Source organism: Ascaphus truei, chromosome 2 (assembly GCF_040206685.1).
Source record: "Ascaphus truei isolate aAscTru1 chromosome 2, aAscTru1.hap1, whole genome shotgun sequence".
In the NCBI taxonomy this organism is placed as follows: domain Eukaryota; kingdom Metazoa; phylum Chordata; class Amphibia; order Anura; family Ascaphidae; genus Ascaphus; species Ascaphus truei.
The window spans coordinates 41,691,036-41,704,803 of NC_134484.1; the positions used below are offsets into that span (position 1 = coordinate 41,691,036).

The window sequence follows — 13,768 nt, forward strand, 5'->3', positions numbered from 1 at the left end:
CTGAACCGCTCACGTGACGCGGCCGTCGCACTGCAAAACAAATCCAATAGAATTTTCAAAAATAGCGCGCTTTATGGCCTGCCTCAGAGGTACGGCCTTAGCACAGCATGGGTTAAAGAAGTGCACTGCCAGTAAACCTACTCACAGACAGCTGTTTCGACTTTTTGGGCCTCATCAGTGTATAAGGCTGGATCACTGGCTATGGCCATATTATTACAACCTAATTCACTTTACAAGACGGTTCAAATGAAAGGATGAAAATCTTTAACACAGGGAAGCTGCTTCACAGCACACTGAATAAGGACATTAAAGATGTGTGTTAGCATAGATGGGAAACATGGGGGTGGAGGGGGGGGTCCCGCAGGGATGAACCGCATTAATTCCAGCTCCAGAGACCCCCTGTATTCTCTGAAGGTGCTCCTGGTACCATTTCCTGCAGGGGAAACAAGATGGACGTTTAAAAATCACCTACAGCAAGCTACCCAACAGGAAGCCACCACATTCTCCGCTGTGGTCTCTTATTGAGATCTAAGGGCTGTTATATACAGGAGGCGGCCGTGCGTTCCTATGCGAACGCGCGTGCACGTTCCGCATGCTTTTCCTGTATATAGTGCCGGGAGCTGCAGGTAAGGTATGTGTATGTGTGTGTGTGTATGTGTGTGTGCATGGGTTGTGTGTGTATGTGTGTGTGCATGGGTTGTGTGAGTATGTGTGTGCATGGGTTGTGTGAGTATGTGTGTGCATGGGTTGTGTGAGTATGTGTGAGTATGTGTGTGTGCGTATGTATGCGTGAGTATGTGTGAGAATGTGTGAGTATGTGTGAGTATGTGTGAGTATGTGTGAGTGCATGGATTGTGTGAGTGAATGTAAGTCCTAGATAGATTTTTTAAAGAAAAAATAAACTTAATATTTTTTTTTCACTTCTGCAATCATTCACACACAAACATCCATATAAACACACATCCACACATCCACGCATCCACGCATACACACACACACACACACACACACACACACACACACACACACACACACACACACACACACACACACACATTTGAGCGCAGGCAGCGGCGCGAAAAGATGAATTTTTTCATCTTCGCGCTGTCTGTCGGCTCCCCTCTCCCTGCCGTGCGTGCGCGCTGCCCTTCTATAGAAAGGCTAACGTCAGTCACCTAAAAATCCGCTCGCACGGCGCAGCACGCGCCCGGCACTATAGAACGTGCCTAAGAATCACCTGTGCGGAAGAGCTGGGATATTCTTAAAACCTGACCTGTTGGGGGGGTGGGGGGAGGGGGGAGGGGTTGAGGACTGAAGTTGAGCACCCCTGTCCTAAATAACAAGCTGTTTGGCGGAGTTGACTAGTTCCATAACCTTGAACCTACCGCGGGTCCAACTTCTCTTCTGGTTGCCGATATTAAAATCACTGCTTAGAATTATACAGCGAGACATTTTAAACACTTTAGCGCACACTGCCTGGTTTCCCTGTGCTCAGTTGAGCCGTATATAGCAGCGACATATTGGTCTTTGCCTTTCGCAAGTTTGCTGTATTTTTGAGTTGTATTGTTTTATGGTTTAATGAGTCTCTGGATCCCAAAGCTAATGGATCATCCAATGAAGGTCTAAACCTGCTTAGTGCACCGTTTGCAATAGATCTCTGGTTATCATTAACGAAGACGAGCGACTCCTCCGAAGGTAACGGAGAGCCGGAATAGATTAGTGGCTTTCTGACGCTTCGTTCGGGAGACACAAGAGACTGTTCAATATTAAAATGTCAGGGAACTTAAAATGAAGCTCTTCCCATGGTAACCTCAGAAGCTAAAGATTTTTTTCAATAGTATGATTTTTTAACAATATGTATATCGTTATTTATATTGTGATTAACAGCAGTAACCCCCCCCCCCTGCAATTAAAAAATTTAAAAAAATGAAAAAGAAAAAAAAAACACTCAGGGGACAAGATATTAAGATTATATGAGTTAAATTTATATAGGCTTCTGAAGGGGGTTGCTACTTTAAAAATGATAAAACATGGTAAGTAAGTAAGTTGTTACCATGCTATTTTTCTTCTTATTCAAAATGTTTGTGGGGAGGGGGCGCGGCACGCTACCTTCCAAACTGTTCGACTGGGCCGCTATGTCTGCTGTAATTGTAGGGTATTTAACTTTCACCATACAGAACATATATGACAGACGTGCTTATTATCGTACGTTTCGAGCGCTCCCTTTTTTTTTTTTACATGCAAAAGAGAATGGCTGTTTTTATTGATTAAAGAACAAAAAAAAGTACAAACGCTTATTTTATAAAAGTGGCCATGAAGCGAAATAGAACAACATTTTGTAATAGAATCAAAATGGAGGGGATACGACACGCTTGGGGTTATTCATTAAACTGCAATAGTGCCGATCAGGGAATGATTGACGGAAACGCCCACTGAAGTCAGGCGTTTCCACGCAATAGTGCCCCAACCGGCACCATCACAGTTTAATAAAGAAACCTTTGTGAGCAAAATACACTGACAACCAAAAATGGCAGCAGTGTGTTGGCAGGATTACAGTTGGTGATTAAGGCCCCGATTAAAATGTTATTCGACAATTTCACAGAGAAATTTTTTTTTAAAATAAATCTACACTAATTATTTGAACAGAACCCTTCATAAAACAATGTTTTTAATGCATGTCTTTTTTTTTTTTTTTTTTTTTTTTGAAAGATGGGTTTTAAATGGGACATTGCAGATAATTTCCTTGTGTCCACCAGCTTTAAGTCAGTATTCAATATACTGCAAAGGAGTCTTCCCCCTCACTCTGAAAGATTACAAATCAATGATTTGAAACTCAAAATTCTCCCAAGCAAAGAAAATAATCACTTCCCAGCATATTAAATAGGACCCCAGTCTCTTAACTTCACAGGTCAGACTAATAGCATCCATTCCAACCCCACCTATGGTCCGAATATTGAGTGTGCAGCCATAAACCCATAACATTTATCCTATAAAAGGTTCACATCAGTGAACGACGACTTGTTACAGTGGTGGAATTACTGCTTAGCGTGTTATTTTTGGATAATGAATACGAAGCAAACACATTCCCAGTGAGTGTTTACATACGAGTTCTTTAATAACAGGTTTACTACTTCATCAAGTCTATTGTAACACACGATGTCAAAAGATCAGATTGTCACATGTATTATATGCTTGCAACAGCAACAAAAATATATGGAACCAGGATTTGTAATCCAAAGGTTCCAATATCCCCAGTAACTTTTGGTTTTCATTCAACACTTCCATGTAACTAGGAACATTGATTCAGAAGGTATTCAAACGAGTTGGCACACCAAACAGCCAATATCTGGGGTGCATTATGAGGCAAAAGCTAGTCTGTGTGTTGTGAAGATGGCATTACCTTGAAAATACTGTATTAGCTTATTATACAATATAATTTCTAGCGGCCTAAGAAAAAAGTGATTACAACAAAAAATAAATAAAATAAATAAATCAGAGACATAACTGTTGCATGTATACACACACACACACACACACACACAGCGAATACCGCAATCAGAACAACCGTCAAATTAAACAAATGTCACAAGCCAGAAAATATCCCTATATAAAATCAGCAGGACTGGCGGTGCTATGGGGACAGAAACTATAAGACACACAAAAGGACACCGGAACCCCTATTAGAAGCACTAAGACATGTCTTGTAACAAATACAATCAGATGCAGACAGGTTAAATTACCTAAATTCAATTTTATTATTAATCTACATCTAACACAACAAAAAAAAACAAATGACATGAAAACAGACCAAAACACAAACCTAAAGGAGATAATACCTATAATACAAGTCACTCTGGGTACAAAAGTTCCCCGGGTAACCAATGACCGGCCGGTCAATAATAGCAAAGTGAATTATAACCTCCCCCACTAGTCCCTAAAGCAGCAACATGCTAATATTTGGACCCCAAAAACAAATAGCAGTGATAAAAATAAAAAAGTACTCAAACTGTATGCGTATTAGTCAAAGGCAAGAGGAAAATCCACCTTGCCAAGGATATTAACTGTGACCCCTCCTCCCCTATCAAAGATCCAACATGTCATCAAACATGTGTACCAATACTTAGCTCATATATATGGTCTGAATCGCCAGAGGTAGGTAGAAGGTGGTCCAACTGCTAGATGTAACGAGGTAGCAAAAACATGTCACCGAGGGTCCCACTGCATGTCAAGTCCAGGTAAAGGCTACAGGAGGCATTGGTCTGCGCTACACCACAACGCGTTTCGACCCTGCGGTCTTCTTCCCCGAGTGGTATCAAATACATAAAACCAGCAGCGGTTTAAACACAGCGTGAAATATATATATATATATATATATATATATATATATATATATATATATATATATATATATATATATATATATATATATATATATATATATATATATATATATATATATATATATATTGTTATGGACATGAAGCTTTACAGAACGCACATTGCATCGGAGTTAAAATTGTCATACATATGTATTAGTGAAAGAAGTCCCTGCATAGAAAATCTTACAATGCTGCCCTGTAATTCCCTACCAATGCCAGGTCTGTAGATGACAATTCATGTTGATAACGTCATACACCTAACCAGAGAAACTACATATTACAGCAAGGAATAAACTGCTGATAACTATTTAAAAAAGTCATACATTGTAGAACTGATCTTGATTAAAACAAAAAAAATCTCACAGGTGGATGCGATACCATGGGACATGGATTATCATTACTTTCTCATTTATTTATAAATGTACCGTTTCACTTTCTTTTAAGAATTATTTTTTGTGTTATAGCATAAATTGTTTCTATATTAAAGATGCAAATAGCTTTCCCACAATCTGTTTAGCATATACATTTTTTTCTCTCACTCTACTTCCAGTGTGAACACGCACACACATTGAAGTGGCTTTAAAAAAAAAAAAGAAGAAGGATTGTATGGTTGTCCAAATGTGACACCAACGTTTTGGTCCACAATGGGACCTTCTATACCTCTCTCAATGTCTTGTATAGCGCATACACTGAGCAAACACAGCTCCTATGCACACACACAAAGTTTTACATCTCTTGCCCAAGTCTAGCAACTGTAAACATATAGAAAGTGGATATATATATATATATATAGAAAGTGGATCAATCTATCTATATATATCCACTTTCTATGTGTTTACAGTTGCTAGACTTGGGCAAGAGATGTAAAACACGTGTGTGTGTGTATGTACACACACACACACAAGACATTGAGATAGGTATGGAAGGTTCCATTCTGGACCGAAACGTTGGTGTCACATTTGAACAACCATACAATCCGTGTACACGTACACACACATTGAAGTGGCTTATAAAATGTAGATGCTAAACAGATTGTTTGAAAGCTATTTGCATCTTTAATATAGAAACAATTTATGCTATAAAACAAAAAAAAATCATTCTTAAAAGAAAGTGAAACAGTACATTTATAAATAAATGAGAAAGTAATGATAATCCATGTCATCAACATCCACCTGTGAGATTATTTTTTTTAAATCAAGGTCAGTTCTACAATGTATGACTTTTTAAATATATCATGTGCAAAGTTCCAAGCACAGAAAACATGGCAATGTCGCTTTAAGTGTGGATTGCAGACAGCTTGGATTCCCACACTGCCAGCAAACAAAAGGAAATCAGGAAATAGTTGGAGGAGGGCAGCCCCCCACATGGCTTTGAAATAAATCAATCAGGTGGAACTTCTCAGCAAATCACAACTGCACTTCCTAAAAAAAAACAAGTTTTATCCCCACACCAGCAAATTAATCCTCTCGTTCCCAAGGCGGGGGTTAAACCTTAATACATGTAACCCTAATCTCACTAGTATTTCTATAAAACCAGGTTTGGTGCAGCTGAAAACAAAAGGGCTGCAAAGGCTTCTATTTCAGAATAGTTACAGTAAACCCCCAAATATTTGCTGTAATGATATTGGGGGGGGGGGGGGAGACACAAAAGGTAAAGGAATTGCACGTTGCAGCTGCCTGCTGGAAGTTGGTAGCAGGCACCTTGCATGGTGACTATGTACAGATACTAAAAAAGGTATATGGATGTCTTTACAGTTCCTACATCTTTCTTTTTTTTTTCCCCTGCAGTTCCTGGAGCTGCTGGAGAGGAAGCACAGGCTGCAAAGCAACGCGTCATGGTTTCCTGCAACCACATTACGACAAAATGATCACACGATCAGGAGGACCCATTAAAAACACAAACACATGTGAAAAAGTCACTAACTTTGAACTTTATGAAGCGATCGACAAAAAATAGGAATAATCATGCGGCACAAATCGACTGAATCAAAAAGAAAAAAAGGGATCAGCTCTGGCACTCACACCACCCAAATACTCATTCGCCTCTACGTAACGCCCTGTCGAAAGCGGACGCCATATTTTTCTGTTGCTTATGTCGACATAGGGAAACGTAGACATGTTTTTTTTTTTAATGCCTCCCAATCTAAACCCTGCTTCAATCCGCCCCCAAAAAACTTCAACCCCGATCAGGGCTATAACCCCCCCACAATACATCGTACCCCCCACCACCACGCGTCCCACCCACGACACGCTCCTTCCCCACATCATGACCCAGAAATCACGCGGGAGCTCGGAAAGTTGATCCGAGAGAGGGGGGCCGGGGAAATGAATAAAAAATAAAAAAAAAGAGATAACCCAAATCGGTTGGCTGGATAACCTTGTATGCTTGTTCCCCATCTCACCCCAACAACAACATCGTATCGGGGGGGGGGATTGAAATCTGAATGATAAATCAGAATATATCGGCGATATACAACAGCCCGATCGGGTGTTTGTTGCATTCATGTGGAAGTTTCTTACCTGCGAGCAGGTCGTGGAACGCGGTGACGCGGATGGAACGTTCGCGGTGTAACTCTTTATTCCGTCACAATGCAATAGAACGCGGGGATACGCAACACTCGATCGAACCCCCCATCCCCCCCACCCCCCAAACTGCACAACGGCGGAGGAGAGGAGAGAAAAAAAAATCCTCGATCAGTGGGGAATCTACGCCAAAACCCACATGATCTGTAACGTCAGCATGCGTATTTGCATACGATATCGCCAGCACTTCACCCAGGATCACGGCGTATTTCTTGCGCAAAGTTGGAAACAGACGCTCCGTAAATAGCCCCCATTGGTTTGTCTGTTGGACAGGGTCGGAGGGGGGGTGTTGTGGGTGTTACCCCCTCCCCCTCTTAAAGTGTTTTATTATTTGTAATTGCACGGGTAGTATGCTGAACACCAGAGAAGCCGGCGAAGAGATCATTGCATATTAAGTATTTACTTAAAGGGGTTGAGAGATGACAGCCTCCGGATCCCCGCAATGCAATACCCATTTTCTTTATGAAAAGTTCAAGGTGTCACTGATGAGCTTCTGCAAACTGTTGATCCTGACCACGTGTAGCACCAGCTTCAGAAATCAGTTAGGAGAGAAGAAATAAGGAGGCAGGATTCCTTTTAGCAATCATATGTCACAGATTTACTCCCCCCCCCATCCCCAGCTTTGTTTTATTATGGAGCTGTAAAAACAATCTGATTCCATGATTAATCCGTAACCTCACTTGAAATCAATCAAAGGAGGAAGCAGTTGTTTTGGAAACTGTATGTAACATACATGTCATGGAGCTTCTGGAAGTGAGGTCAGACTGTTGGGAGAGTCTGTGGGAAGCCAGAGGAGGGTTCTTTGAGGATTGCAGAAATACAGACACCATGTATCTTTGTTTTAACTGAGGGAATTTTTTGAATGCTGGACTCTTCAACCAGTCCTCCAAAGGGGCTAGATCAGAAAACATGTAGTACTAGACGGGCCACACGCTTATTGCAATGTAATGTTGGCCAAAATACGTTTTATGCGTACAAAATACAATTATTTCAACATTTCGCAAGCACTTGTAACATCAGTACCATATATATTTATATTTGCTTAAAGCAGCTGTCCAAGCTGACATTTAAAAAAAAAATCCCTTTAATATGTGCATCAATACAATCCACACAGTGCTAAGTTGCAGATCGATCCGTTCTCCTGTGAGCGATCGGTGAAGATTCGGCTCGGGGGTTCACTAAATGGCTGTCAGTGCAGCAAAAGAGGACCAAAGATGCAAAGTTCGGTTTGGAAGATCATGTGACCAGGCAGGCACTAGATACAATTGGTGCACTGCTAGAGAGAGGGCAGGACTCAAAAAGGGGTGTGCCAGAGCCTGTTTCAGATGAGGAAGGGGATGTGACTTTGGAAATGGTTGCTATAGAAACAAAAATGCTTGTTACATTATAATACATTAAAAATTTAATTCAGTTTTTTTTTTTTAAATGGTACAAGTATTTTCTCATTGTATAGAACTGATTTATTAAATAAAAAAAAACACGTACGATATTTCTTGGTCTGCAGTTTTAACTTGCAAGTAAGTTTGTGGGGGAAAGTGCACTTACGGTAGCTGCCTATGCACCTGGTATGAAATTAGCAGGAGTAGATCGTTTAATGGCTACCTCAAGACCCTTCACGGGCCACCAGTAAAGAGCCCTGTTATTAAAGCACAAACCTTTGCTCCTGCGCCCCTGCCTTGTGTCCCCTGGTTCTCGCGCCCCCCCCCCCCCTTCGCTAAGTGCAGAGTCATCAAATGATGCGCGGGGTCATGTCACGTGACCCACAGCATCATTTGACGCCGCGTTGCTATGGCAACACGCGTATGACGTCACGCCGCATGACCCCGCGGTGTCATTTGACACCGCGTTGCCATGGAGAGACGTCCAGACGCCGGCGGAATCTCGGTAAGTTGAGGTTGCACAGGACTCACGCGATCCCCCGGCATTTAATTTTAATGCCTTGAGGAAGAGCGCGGAGCCTCTGCAACCGCCCGTGCCCCCCCAGAAAATCCCGCGCCCCCCCACACCCAGTTTGCGCACACCTGTTTTAAACCACAGTCCTCAATTTACATAGAGGAAAGGGACTTTGGAGTCTGTATTTTAGCTGATTTAACAGTGGGCAAACATCTGTAGTAAGCTTCGTGTTCATCTTTCAGCAGCTCTGATTAGCTGGTGACTGAAGTTCAATTAATAGAAGCAGGAGACAGAATGGAACTCTTATTAACTGAACATTAAAGCCCCTATTCCACAATGTCACTCAGACCAAATCCTCAGATGCTGGGTAACCTTAGAAGCCGCACTAAGTAATCCAGTACTATTAGACAACTTAATGTGGTTCCCTCCAGGACTCAACTCGGGCAGCAAAGTAATTCTGCCCACGCACTCCAGTTTTGAAAACAATGACATTTTAACATAATCTCGCAACAAAAAACTGCCTAATGACAACCCCGCAGTTCGACCAATGCCTGATAGCACCCCGTTTAAGAATTGGACTAAAATAGGGGTTTCTAGGCTGAACAACCTACAAATAGACCTCAAACCCAGACAGTTTGAAATTTTCCACAACAAAAAGGAATTCCTAATGCAGAATTTTTCAGATGAGGGTGTTCTATACCAAAATAGGCTCTTAATCGTCATTATCCAACTTTGAGAATTTATGCCTGGGCAAGCCACCAGAAGCTGGTATCACATCTATATGGCTATTTTGCTTACCTAGAAGAGACCCCTCCAATTTAAGATAACATTTATGACACAATGGGAAGCCGACTTAGGCCTCGGCCAGGCTCCCTGCTGGCGTGCTGAGGCGCGCTGAGGCTCAGGGAATGCGGGTGCTTTCCCTGGCCTTGCGGTTGGTTACAGCACAGGGGGCCGTCCGGGGGCGGGCACGTCACTGGCCGGGGGCGGGCCAGTGACGTCACGGAGCTGGTTCGCCCTCATTGGGCGAACCGCTCACGTGACCGGCCTGTCGCGCCGGCAAGCGGGGAATTTTAAATTCCCCTAAGACCTACGCTTCCGCAAGCGCGCAGAAGCGCAGGTGAGCCCCTACTAAAGCCGCTCTAATTGCGGCTTTAGGGGCTCAGTGCTGAGCGGGAGCGCGCGTTAGCGCGCTTCCGCCAGCAAGCAGGGAACATGGCCGAGGCCTTAGAGAAGGAACTGGACGGGGACAACTGAGGCAAAAAAAGAAAATCTCAATTTGCACAACAATTAGGGAGAATGCCCACAAAATAATGCTAGGGTGGTACCACACACCTGTGAAACTTTCTAAATGTGTCCCAGGATACTTTCCTCTTTGCCCTAAAGGTTGCGTGGCATAGGCAACATACCTACATATGTGGTGGACCTGTTCTCAAGTAGAAGGAAGAGCTAGTCCTGCTCACAGAAATACTGCTTGACCCATGGCTATAACTTTTAAGTAGACCCTTACAAAAACTGACAAAGGCTGAGAATAAATTAGTATCCCATATCGCGATCTCAACTAGATGCTAGCTAGCAGCCCTCTGTATACAAAATAAGATCCTACACCTGTCCAAAATTAGGAGTACAATCTGGTTTATCTGCCAGATGGAGAAGATGACTTGCTTCCTAAGGGACACTGGTCATAAATTCCAACAAATGTAGCAACCCTAGATATCCCATACAGGCATCCCAGGCCTCAACCCTTTTACAATCCTAATCTAAACCAGGAATAGAATAAACTCTTCCCAGGGGGACCCTGGAGAATCACCCCTCCCACCTACCCACACTTACTTTAAGAAAGTTTCAAGATCAAATTTAAAGGCTAGAATTTATCACTTAACTTGGAAACAAACCATAGAAATACCTACTGCACACATGGAATATACCGTGGTTGAGACATAGTGTACACATTGAAATCTGCTCTCCTCTGACCACCTCCACCTCTCTTTATGTATTTGATCTTAATTGGATACATTGTTTACTCAGTGGCTCACCATTATGTGTCCCTCAAACATAATGATGACATATTCCAGTGACACAATTATTGATTCCCCCCCCCCCTTCCATTTTCTATTTATCCTTCTGGCAACGTCACAGAGTGACACTGGTCCCGCTGATGTTCCATAAACCTCATGCATATTTTGGGGCTTGTGTCTAGGGCTGAACACGGGTTACTATGGCTGCGGTAAGCGCCATGTAATATCTGCGCTAACCCAGAAGGTGGAACGTCTGTGACGTTCTGCTGCTTTTTGCCGTCAATATCATCGGTCTGAAATGTGTCACTGCAGAAAAAGGTGTTGCCTGGTCATGTTTGACGTGGAATTGTCCGATGGCCAACAATTGGACATTTAAAAATTCAATCCAAAAAGTTACTTTAAAAAGTTAGTAATTATTATTATTGTTTATTTGGAAAGCGTCACCATATACCGCAGCGTGGTACATGGGGGGGGAGGGGGAGCACAGGGTTGTGTATATTACATTAACAGTTGCATACAAATAAGGACAAACATGCACTCACAGATACAAAGAGGTAACGAGGGCCCTGCTCCTGAGAGCTTACACTCTAGAGGGAATAAGGGACAATGTTGAAACAAAAAAGTTAAGTGTCTGCTCATTGTGGGACGGAGTATGGTCCTGCCGCACAATTGATCCCATTAAGGTTGTTGGGGGGTGGGAGGGGTTTATGTTATGTAGCCAGGTCTCCCCAGCAATACAGCACCCCCCTCCCCTGGTGCGCGATCGCGGGTACCGCCGAGTCACAAGGCGGCCCCGCAAGACAATCGCGCGGGTGAGGGAGGTCAGGTCCCGGCTCGGGGGTTGCCGGGGACGCGTGCGGCCGGTTGCCAAGGCCGCACGCGCGTTACAGGGCTCCCGGCGCTCTCGGAGCCGGGTTGTAAGGGCGCCGCCATTGCGCTTCAAGTTGCGCATGCGCAGTAGGTCCCCGGCGGCCCGACAGACTCGCGCATGCGCAGGGCTAGCCGGGAAGGCAGGGACATAGCAGGAGAACTTGAGGCGGCCATTAGGCGTTCGCGCATGCGCGGGAGAAGCGCGCACGCGGCCCCAGTGGTATAGCAGCCCCCTGGGAACTACAATTCCCAGGAGGCATAGGGAGACAGGCACCAGGTGCCTGATAGTGGCCAATAGGGCTGGAGGAAGCTCAGCCCGGGAAAAGAGATACATTTCCCAGGCTTTGCATGAGTCAGTTGGAGCAGCGGAGCTGAAGGGGAAGGAAGGATGCAGGGAGTGAGTGCAGCTCCTGCATCCAGATAGGTACCCACACTCCAGGTAGGCCCCAACTCCCCACCAGGTTAGTGGGTAATTTATAAGGGACGGCCCTAGATAGGGAAGGTCACCCTTAGGTGTGTGTTGGGTGCAGGTTTGGCAGTGCCACAGCGGGTAGTGCTGTGAGCACTGACAAATAGGCATCGGGTGTACAGCGGATGCTGAGTGTGTGCAGTGGGTTATTGCTGGGGTTCCAGGCTGCGGTGTATGAGTGTTGCATGTTGACGCTGCATGTAATGAGTGCAGTGTGTGTGCAGCGTGTGTTACTGTCTGCAGGCTGACTGTGAGATCTGTGTGTCGGCTGCAGGCGCGTTAGGATTAGTGAGTTAGGAGCTAGTGGTTAGTGAGGTTTCTGGACTTGGGGTAGTAGGGGAGGGGGGTAGGTTATTAACCCCGCAGGCCCTAGGAGTTTTCCCCAAGTCACCTCAGGTTGCGGTACATCAGGGACAGGCCCTAGGTTAGGGACCATGTCATGTAGTGCCAAGGTTAGATAGGGATCAGCGGATGCTGCAGTTCCCATAAGGCGACTTGGGCTCAAGTCGGTGTTTAAAGATAAAGACTATCTCCAGGGTGGGACCGCCCCTGGAGGACCCCAAGCAAGGATTCACCGGACCGGATCAGACGGGATCCCAGAACGGCAGAGCCTTTGTGAAGCTCCTTGCAGGCCCGAGTGCAGGAGCACTCGGCAGGTACTCTACAAGTGCACCAACAGATCATAACATTCTCTCTCACATAGTGGCAGCGCTGACCACGGGACAAAGGGGTTGGGCTGTGGGCACCGTGTGGGGATGTTATGATGATGTAATAGTTATCCTTTGCTAGTGTTATTCATTCAGTAAACCTGTTATCCATAATACTGGTGTATGTGGTTTCTGAGTGGGTTCCTATGTTAGGGTCATTCTACATTTCCCTAGAATAGATAGAGAGTTGGGGTGCTCAAACCCGCATCAACTACATCCAATAACAAAATAATGTTGCCCCTGGAGACACCAGTGGGAGTGGGCAGGCAAATAAAGACTTGTAAGTTTCGCTTGAATGACAACAGTCAGACTTAACCATAACAGTCTAAACCAAAAGCCCCACTCACGTCATCTCCAGGGTTTCTCTGCCGGCGTGCAAGCCAAGAAGGATCCAGAATCCAGAAGTCCAGTAGAAAAAACGAATGGCGCACAGCCAGGGAGTCAGGTGTGGGATAAAAAACTTTTCCTTTATTGCAGCATGGTAGGAGACAAATTCACCCCCTTAGGGGACACAGACAGGGACCTCCTACGCGTTTCGGACCAACGGGTCCTTTATCAAGGAGTATTACTCCCCCTCGTTACGGAGCGTGCGCCCATGAGCAGCAGCAGCCGCCATAGCTCTAGCCACCTGCGGAACAGCGGCCGCCCGCCAGGGACGAGGAGGGAGTCCCCCAACCACGGGGACCGGACGGGACCGGCGAGGAGGACGCCCTGCAGCAGCGGGCGCAACATGAGGTGAGGGGAGGTCACGCTGCAGCCATCGTGACCCCCGAATCCTCACAGTACCCCCCCTTCAGGGTCGGCGTCAGGACGATCCTCCCATGGTTTAGACGGAAACTTATTTCGGAAA

At 44.8% G+C, this 13,768-nt stretch overlaps 1 protein-coding gene across 2 annotated transcripts in view; it reads right to left on the bottom strand.

The window, feature by feature from the left end:
- Positions 1 to 7,419, bottom strand: part of ZHX2 (zinc fingers and homeoboxes 2) — a 67,174-nt gene extending 59,755 nt beyond the window's left edge. For both annotated transcript variants that reach the window (XM_075582270.1, XM_075582278.1), the window contains exon 1: positions 6,899 to 7,419. The gene's annotated coding sequence lies outside the window, so the exon portion shown is untranslated. The remainder of the gene's footprint in view (positions 1 to 6,898) is intronic.
- Positions 7,420 to 13,768: the final 6,349 nt, after the last annotated feature.